Source organism: Mirounga leonina, unplaced genomic scaffold (assembly GCF_011800145.1).
Source record: "Mirounga leonina isolate KUSES-001 unplaced genomic scaffold, KU_Mleo_1.0 Mir_172, whole genome shotgun sequence".
Lineage (NCBI taxonomy): Eukaryota > Metazoa > Chordata > Mammalia > Carnivora > Phocidae > Mirounga > Mirounga leonina.
In genome coordinates this window covers 3,874,561-3,884,958 of record NW_023270442.1, presented here as the reverse complement: position 1 = coordinate 3,884,958, position 10,398 = coordinate 3,874,561, and positions in this window count along the sequence as shown.

Sequence of the window (10,398 nt, the reverse complement as noted above, 5' to 3'; positions counted from 1 at the left end):
CTTCAATGGAAATAAAAATGAAAGGTACAATAAAAGGGTCAGTGACCTAAAGTTAAAATGCAATATCTTTTGAAAGCAAAAAATCATAAGCATAGCAGTAAGTAACCTCTTATACTTCTGTGGCCTGACTAGTAAAATAAAACCTCAGGGTGACACTCAGAATAACTCCTATTATGCTTTCCAATATTGTCTTATGCAAGGACTCATTAATTTTTATATGATAGCTCGACCTAAAAACATTTTTAACGGCTTACAAATCATACTCCAATGTGTCATTTAATATTTTGATGGAATAAAAGGGAAAATCCGATATTTCCAGGACCATTTAAAACAGTACTTTTCCTTTTTTTTTGCTATACACATTGCACTGTTCAACATTTCTTTTGTTTCTAGATTTGGTCTCTTAAAAAAAAACAAAACAAAACTGTAATCAGTCTTCTTTTATGTCTTTTTCCTAGGAGGAAAACAACTAAACTATCTAAGATAAGCATATATTTCATTCAACTGAAAATTTATTTCCAAGGTATTTGTAATATTTTACATCCCAATTAGCAATGCATAAGAGTTCTGACACTCTACTCTCTCCTTAATATTTAGTGTATCAGTCTTTTTTCATTATCCATTCTATTAATGTATCTTTTGTTGTCTTGTCTTTCAGTGTTTTAATTTTTTTAAATTAAGCTATTCTGTTTTCTTTTTTTTTTTTTTTTTTAAGATTTTATTTATCTATTTGAGACAGAGAGAATGAGAGAGACAGAGAGCACATGAGAGGGGGGAGGGTCAGAGGGAGAAGCAGACTCCCTGCCGAGCAGGGAGCCCGATGCGGGACTCGATCCCTGGACTCCAGGATCATGACCTGAGCCGAAGGCAGTCGCTTAACCAACTGAGCCACCCAGGCGCCCCTAAGCTATTCTGTTTTCATTGTATACTCATCTAAAGTTAAGAAGCAATTTTTCCGGGGCACCTGGGTGGCTCAGTCATTAAGCGGCTGCCTTCGGCTCAGGTCATGATCCCAGAGTCCTGGGATCAAGCCCTGCATCAGGCTCTCTGCTCGGCTGAAAGCCTGCTTCTCCCTCCCCCACTCCCCTTGCTTGTACTCTCTCTCTGCCAAATAAATAAAACCTTTAAAAAAAAAAAAAAACAACAAATTTTCTTATTTATTTTGAAAAGGCTTACTGGAATGTTTTTTCGGTTTGGTTTTAATCTATAGATAAATTTGGGGAAAACTGACATTTCAGTAATATTGTTTTCTAACCCATGAACATGGTATATATCTCCATTTGTCATCTTTACCTTATTTTTTTGGTATATTTTGTTTTTACAAGTCTATTTTTGCATATATTATTTATTTATTTATTTTTATTTTTTACACTTCTAGAGATAACTTTATAAACACTTATATCTTATTTAAATTCCAGTTAATTAGCATATAGTGTCAGGATTACAATTTAGTGATTCATCGCTTGCAAAGAACACCCAGTGCTCATCACAAGTGCCCTCCTTAATGCCCATCACCCATTTAGCCTATGCCCCTGCCCACTTCCCCTCCAGCAACCCAGTTTGTTCTCTGTAGTTAAGAGTCTGTTTTATGGTTTGCCTCTCTATATACCCTCTATGTTCATCTGTTTTGTTTCTTAAATTCCACATATGAGTGAAATTATATAGTATTTGTCTTTCTCTGACTGACTCATTTCGCTCAGCATAATACACTCTAGCTCCATCCACATCATTGCAAATGGCAAGATTTCATTATTTTTATGGTTGAGTAATATTCCATTGTATATATACACCACCTCTTCTTTATCCATTCGTCAGTTGATGGACATTTAGGCTCTTTCCATAATTTGGCTACGATTATTGGGGTGCATGTATCCCTTCAGATTAGTATTTTTGTAGTCTTTGAATACATATATAATTTATCTTTAAGTATTGCCATTTTGTTGATACTATATAGAAAGAAAATGTAATTTTATATATAACTATACATGTACAGAGTTATATATGTATAATGTGTAGACAATATACGTGCATTTATTTGTGTGTGTACACATGCAAGGATAAAGAAAGGGGTCATGTTTTACCATAATTATATGCTATCATACAGCATTAAGAGAGGATATTTCAAAAGTAAATTAAAATACCATTTACTAAAGTTATAAATTCATAGATCACAAACCTTTCTCGGTTAAGTCTTTGAATATTCTTTTAATAAATTTTGTCATTTAATATTGGAAACAGAAATATTCATAAAGACCAGATCTTCCTCTTGAGAAGCAACATTTCATTTTTTTTGGTCAGTATGTATACTTGAAAAATGCATAAAATGCAAGCCTGTTCTTCTGTTATCATTCAAAAACAAAAGAGGGTATGCTATCTTTTATGTATTTTTCAATATACCTGTCATATTTATCTGAAAATGTTAATAGTGTATATTTGATCTTTGATTCATTTCCACTTGTATTATCATCAGATCAAGAAAGCATATTGGCTTGTATTTTAATTTGTCTTATGTCCTAACCTGACCCTTGTATAATTTTTACTTCTTTTTCTGAGAGCCTCTTGATGACTCTCTGTGATTGTAGCTCATCGCTATAAAATCTTACATTTCTGAGAATGCCCCAGTTAGTGCCATTGCTATTTCCTGACTAGTTGAACATAAACTGTTGTTCTTTATGTAGTGATGTATTCTGTTAGCCACATAAAACTGTATACAGTCATAATTATTGAGCTTCTGTCAAGAAGGCATTCTATTCTATGAACAGATGCAGAAAAAAATTACAAAAAGTTATTTTATACCATTGTTGTTTGGTTTCTCCCCTTAAGGTATGGTGTTATTGCAGGTTTCAATATTTTTACTTCTTGTTGTAAGCACTATTATTGGAAATTATGAAAAATAGGGAAGAACAAGATACAAGATACATACAAGATATGTGTACTAGTTAAGAATATTGCCTTAAAAATTAGACCTAGGTTTGAATTCATTTGTCCATTTTTCTTGTTGTGGAAACTTGGACAACATTTTAAATATCTCTTTATGTTTCAATCTACAAAGTAGAGATACTAAAGTACTAAGTGTATTACTTTGAGGATTATTAGAGGCAATAAATGTAAAATATTGAACACATTGCTTACCAAGAAATATTACTTACTTTTTATTTTTAGCTGTTATTCAAAAGGTCTTTATCAGGGTCTCCTGAACAGATTTAATTTTATTTCAGAAACTAGATGTCTTGAAGATTTATCAGTATAACAAATTACCATAAAACCCTAAGGCTTTAAACAATCAGTTTATTTACTCATAATCTTGTATGTCAGCAATGTGGAATGAGCTTAAATGGGCAGTTCTCCTGTGAGTTCTGCCTGGGGTCACTGGTAAGCCCTAGCCATCTTGCGACTACTATTACTAGACATTCTAAGATGGACTTAGATGTCTGGTGTTGGTTGTTGGCTGTCCGTTGGTACCCAGATAACAGTTCTAGAGAAACTCAGCTAAAATAGTCCTTCGTGTGATCTATAATCCTTCAATAGAGTGAATAGGGATTATTTGCATGGCAGTTTGAGAACAAATTGCCAGGGGGTGAGAGTGGAAACTTCCAGTCCTCTTCAGGTTAGCATCTAAATTCCCACAATGCATGTCCACTACATTTTGTCAGTCTACCCAATTTAAAGACCGATACTTATTCCATGAGGTGGAAAAATAACCTTCATCTCTTGCTGAGAAGGGCAGTAGAAAAATCCCATACCAAAGTGAGAGGAGGAATTTGTAGTAATTTCCTATTTCAATTAAATACACAAGCTTTATTTCTCAGAATATGTACCCTGAAAATATATGCTAACAAAGTATTTGCCAGTTCTCTATAATAATGACATTTCTCTAATGTTTCCTGAAAAAGACAAAAAAAATCATGAAAATCTTCCTAATAGAGGTCAGAGGGTGATGGTTGGTACTAGTAGAGTATTATTAAGAACATTTAGGCTTTAATTTCTATCAAAAATAATCTCATTTACATTTGCAAGGATGATTTTCATGGAATTATTTTTACCAGTGCAGTTGTAAACAACCTAAATGTATGAAAATCAGTAAAAGTTTTTATACATAAATTGTAATAAACCAGTAATATTTAACATTCTGACCCAATAAATTGTCCTTATGTTTACAGAAGTGCTTACCGTTGTCTGACAATTATATTTTTTGTGCTCTCTCTATGCTGATCTATTTCTGATTTTTCTAGTATAAATTACCCATTTTTTAAAGTTTTTATATAAAATCCAGTTAGTTAACATACAGTGTAATAATAATTTCAGGTGTACAATAATAATTCAATACTTCCATACATCACCTGGTGCTCATCATAATGGGTACACTCCTTAATCTCCATCACCTGTTTCACCCATCCCCTCACCTGCCTCCTCTCTAGTAACCATCAGTTTGTTTTCTATAGTTAAGAGTCTGTTTCTTAGTTTGCTTCCCTCTCTCTCTTTTTTCCCTTTGTTTTTTTGTTTTGTTTCTTAAATTCCACATATGAGTGAAATCATGTGGTGTTTGTCTTTCTCTGACTGACTTAGAAAATGAAACTGTACTTTTGAAATATTTACATTATTTCACAATTTTAACTATAATGTCTTTTTATTAAAATGCAAAGAACATGACATTTTTCAGGAACTTAATTATTAAAAGATAACCATAGCCATGTATGATCATCATTGTTCCCTGTACCATGCAAAATATAGTAGCACTAAATATATTCATTTCCAATAAATGTTGAAAGAAAAGGCAAATTGAGTACTTTAAACCCAATTTTTCTATTGAAACTTGAAAGCAACTTTTATTTTCCTAAAAAGAAATGTTTGCTCATTAGCAAGCATATGGTGGTCATGGAATAATGGTCACAGTTCTCTTTAATGAAGGAATAATGAGTAACTAAATGGCTTGGGTTTGTAATGTATTTTTCAGTACCAGAGGACCAAGCTGCTGTTTGTTTTCCTACAACTTGGTGTTGAATGGGCAATTGGCTTTTTTATCTTTTTTTTTTTTTTTTTTTTTTGGTAACAGGATAGAGTCATTACTACCTTTCCATTGTTCTCATTTTCTTGTCAAGGGCAAGGCTCTTGACTCTGTACATTTGCTACTTATTCCATGTAATAGTTGTGGTCAAGCAGAAATCAGGCTAGATATGACTTGTGCACTTGAGCTTTCAACACCCTATTTACCAAAACACAAACTGATTTAGCCTTTGACATGCTTTCTTTGCTCACCTAGAGATGTGACAGAATCAGTAACTCGAAGGATCTCCACAGGTTACAGCATGAGAAAAGATTAAGGCCACAGGAGTCTGTGTACAATTTGAGCTTCCAGCCTCGGAAATCCCTGCCCAAAAAATGAGAACGTGTTTTTGGCTTCATGAATATTTTGAAATTGTTATTATGTTCAGACAATAGTGTCTGAAAAATTGTATCAGAGACTACATCTTTTTGTGAAGTAAAAAGGAATGGGATAAATGCTATCCAGGATTTATTTTTTAAAAATAAAAGAATCATTTTAGAGTCGTGTATCATCCTTATGTGCCACCTGTCTAGGAGTTTGTGAACCATTGGGTTATTTTCCTCTTAATAATTTTTTGTGAAAGCATTGGTTTTGGTTTCTTCTGGAACACAAGGCTGGGTAAAGAGCTTAGAAAAACACCTCCTATCCTAACCTACTTCTTCTTATATTGCAATATTTTATAATCTCAGCATAGCTAACAATCCCGTATGGTCTATATGTAGATAGTACACTGTGAAGAAGTCCCAGCCACATTACATAACCATGAATGATTTTAACTCTGATATGTCATAGTTAAATGGCCAGCTATTCTCATATACCTTGAGTGAACATATTCCTAGAAACAAAAACAAAGAATCAAAGCAAAACAAACACTAATAAATTCTTAAATTTATTTTTATATTATATTATGGAACAGATGCAGTAGGTAACTTAAACAGGCAAGGTAGACTTTATTCAAGTCTGTTGCAATAGGGGAGAGAGATTGAACTCAGCTCTACTAAAACAAAAGGTGAAAGGATTTTAAGCACTGGGGTGAGCTAGTAGAAAAGTACTAGACTGTAAGCAGGGAAGTTGGCCAATGTGATTAGGCCATCACTGTTTATAATTGGTACTTTTTGAAGTTAGGCTCAGACCCTCCATAAAGACAAGAAAATAAAGGCTTTTTTTTGAGGATTAGATTTCAAAGATGGCTCCCAGGTCCTTCAGGGGGACACTTCTGGGTTGTAAAACTGACATGAGGCAGAAAGAAGATTTATATCTCAAAGGAGCTGAGAAAGAATTGCTATTGCAAGTTTTTGAAAATAAATGTTTCAAGGAAAGGGAGTAGGATGCCTACCCATGAGGAGGAAACCAGTCTAAACTTTAGTCAAGTTGAGGGGGGTATTAAGGCCATCTTGTTTAATTATAACTGCTACTTTTTTTTTTTTTTAACTTGGATAGAAAGGACACATCCCAATAATCGATTACATAGGACAACTAAAATAAGATGAAAATGTAGTTTCTTACAAAAAATTATTGTCTTATTCACATATTTTTAGTATTTTTATTTGCAACCTAAAATATTTGAGCAATATTTCTAGAACATTTATTTTAAAAGTTGCATTACTGTACAAACTGAAATTTGCTTTATTTTGACCTTCCTATAAAATTCAAGATCATAAATAATTAGATACAGAAAATATACACAGAATATTGTAAAGTTTATGACCCTTGAATCTTGTTAATAATTAAGATACATGCATTGTATATCAAAATTATCTTTAAATTTCAAATTATACTTATATAGGTAATAATTTTTGTAGACTTACCTCATGAAGCTAACATATTAGCATTTCTTATAAACCTGGTAGCTCACAGAAGAACAGGAATATTATCTAATTTATAAATAAATTGGTCAAAGGACTGATGGACTGATGTATACATAACACCATGAAAATCCATAAATATAAACTCCTACCCATAAATCCATTTGCTGCTGGGTGAGATACTAATGATGAAAACAAATTATAGCTTCAAAATCCTGAGTATACATTTAGTATACATTTAGTTGTTATTGTATGCTAGATGCTCTTTTTAGTACTTTATACGTATTTTGAAATAGGTGTTCTTGTTATTGATAAGGAAATTGAGGGACTAGGAGGTCTTAAAAAAAATTCCAAATCTGAAGTGGCAGAAAAAGTGTCTATCTCATGACTAAAATAGAAATCAATATTACCTAGCCCAAAATGATCTTCCTGCATTTTATATTTTAGTGAATGGTATCACTAATTGTTCTTTTGCTCATTCTGAAATCATGGATTTTACATTTGACTTCTTTCTCTATTTTCTGGGCCCATCTCCAACCAACTGCTAAGTCTGATTGATTCTATTATCTTAACAAGCTCTTAGATCCATTCATATTTAACCACCCTTTTGCTTTCAATAAAATCCCAGCTCTTTAGTATGTTTTTACAATAGCTTCCTATTGAATCTTCTTTCTCCTTTCTTGTAATTTTTCCCTTCTGTTAATTACTTCAAAAATATTTAATTTAAACTGTATGCCAGGAAATAAACATTTATTGGATAACAACTATTGCACTGCTTTTGGCCTACATATTGGTAAATGCCTTGGAGTAATAACAGAGAATGTGGGTCAGAGGACACAAGGATTGGAGAGTGTTTGCAAATTTAAATAGCACAGTTAGGAAAAATCTGAGATATTGAGATTTCTGCAAAAACCTAAAGTATTTGAGGGAATGATCTAGGTGAATAATGTGATTCCAGTAGAAGGGACAATTGAAGTCCATTGTTAATGGTGTGGCTTTTACTCTGTGGTGAGATGGAAGGCTTATGGACAAAGGGATGACTTAATTATACTTAAACCTTAGCAGGATGTTGCAAATCTTAGTTGCATGTTGTAAAAAGACCAGAGCGGATGTGAGGACTAATATAAATTAAAAACAAGAGTCTAAACTTTTCCTGTTGAAAATAAGCAGAGACTTCCCTGCCTTTCTTTTTTCTTAGAGCATTAATTTAATTAACTATAAGTTCTCAGTAATTTTAATCTAAGTAAATTGTTGAATTCTTTCTTTGTCTCTGAAATACATTAAATCTTTTTTTTTTTTTTTTAAATAAACCTCTTGAGTTTAAGACACTGTAGTCTCTCTTCAGGATCTGAATACCATCTCTTTGAAATCATTAAAAAATATAGGCTTCCTATCTCCAGTTTCTGTGGGAAACTAAGTGCTAAGGTGCTTCAAGCTATAAAAATCACCACCTGTTATAAAGATATGAAAAAAATATTTTTCCCACGGAGAAGCAAATTAGCAAACATACCAGATGAATCTAGGATAAACTGCATATAACAAATGGTACTGTCAATTTGTCTTATTTAGACGACTGTTATTGTTTATCATGAGAACTTGAATGCAATGGGTTGTATCTATTTGATTATTTAAAGGGGTGAGATTTCTTTTGTCTTTGCAATCTCTTAGAAGAGAGCTTACATTCACATCACATTCGAGCTTAATGCTTATTAAAATACATAAAGAAGATATGCAGATGACAAATAACATTTGAAAATACGCTCAACATCATATATCAGGAAAGAGATGCAGATTAAAACAACAATGAGATACCACTACACACCCACTAAGATGGCCAAAATCCAAAACGCTGGCAAACATCAGACATTGATGAAGATGTTAAACAGCAGGAACTCTCTCTCATTCACTGTTGATGGGAATATGAAATGACATTGCCATTTTGGAAGACAGTTCGTTGGTTTCTTAAGAAAACTAAAAATACTTTTACCATACAATCCAATAATCACACTCTTTTTTTAGTATATGTGCTGCCAAAGCGAGCACCAATAATCACACTCTTTGCCATTTACCCTAATGAATTAAAATTTATGTCAAGACAAAAACTTGAACACAAATATTTATAACAGCTTTATTCACAATTGCTAGAACTTAGAAGCATCCAAGATGCCCTTCAGTTGGTTAATGGATAGAGAACTTTGGTACTTCAGTGGACTATTATTTAGTGCTCAAAAGAAATGATCTATCAAGCTGTAAAAAGACATGGAGGAGACGTAAGGGCATATTACTAAATAAAGAAGCAAATCTGGAAAGGATCTATATGATATAATTCCAACTATATGACATTCTGGAGACAAAACCACTGAAACAGCAAAAAGAGCAGGGGTTTCTAGTAGTTATGGAGTAGGGATAGATGAATAGGCAAAGCACAGGTGATTTTTAGGGCATTTCCCCAAAGAAATGAAAACTTACGTTCATACAACATCTCTCTATGAATGATTTTAGAAACTTTGTTCACAATTACAAAACCAGAAGGCCACCCAAATGCCCTTTCATTGGTAAATGCACAAATAAACTGCCGTGCATCCTTGCAGTGGAATATTACTTAATAATGAGAGGAACAAACCATTGAATATTCAACAAGGTGCATTTTATGTGTCCTAATTCAGGGAAGCCTTCTGTGCGTACATACTATATGATGCCACTTTTTTATCTAATTCTACAATAGACAAAATTACTGGGAGAAGAAACAGATCACTGGTTGCCAGTGGTCCAAAGTGGGGAAAAGGTTTGATTAAAAAGGGTGAGTACGAGAGAGATTTTTTGAGGGATTGATGGAACTTTCTCTATTTTTATTGGGTATATGGTGACATGACTCAGTACTTCTATCAAAACTCATAGAATTACACACACATGCATATAAGAAAGAGTGAATTTATGATAAGCACATACATACGCACACGTACAGAGAAATAAAGGATGTTTTTGTGTCCAAATTTCCTATTTTTCAAGAAAAAGCTGCAAATTATTTTTTTTACCTGTTGATAAATAATTATGGCTCATATTTTAAACACTCTGTAGACTAAACGAAGCACATCCACTGGTCAAATGCAAAGTTCATAAGCTATTAAATTGTCACATTCTTGTTGAACACTGTATTTCAATTTCTTTTATAAATGTGCTCTCTTAAGAACAGGTTTTTATTTTGAGACTCTTTTGTTCACTTTATATACTGAGTATCTAACATGGTGTTTCAAAAATTGTGAGTGAAGCTCAAGGTATGGGTATCTGCATGCCTTGACTCTAGAAGTGCACACAAAAATAATTTTATCAAACAGCTGTTGCCAAGAAGAGAGAACCTGTGGTCAGATGAAAAGGCAGGAAGGGAAACTATTCACTTCATAGTGTTTTGTGCATTTTGAGTTTTGTAAAATATATTATGATTTAAAAAAATCAATAGGATTTTATTTCAAAAATGTAGTTGGGAATGGAACCTCGCACAAATGACAATCCTGTTGCCATTTTACACATATTGAACTGAGTCTTGAGAAG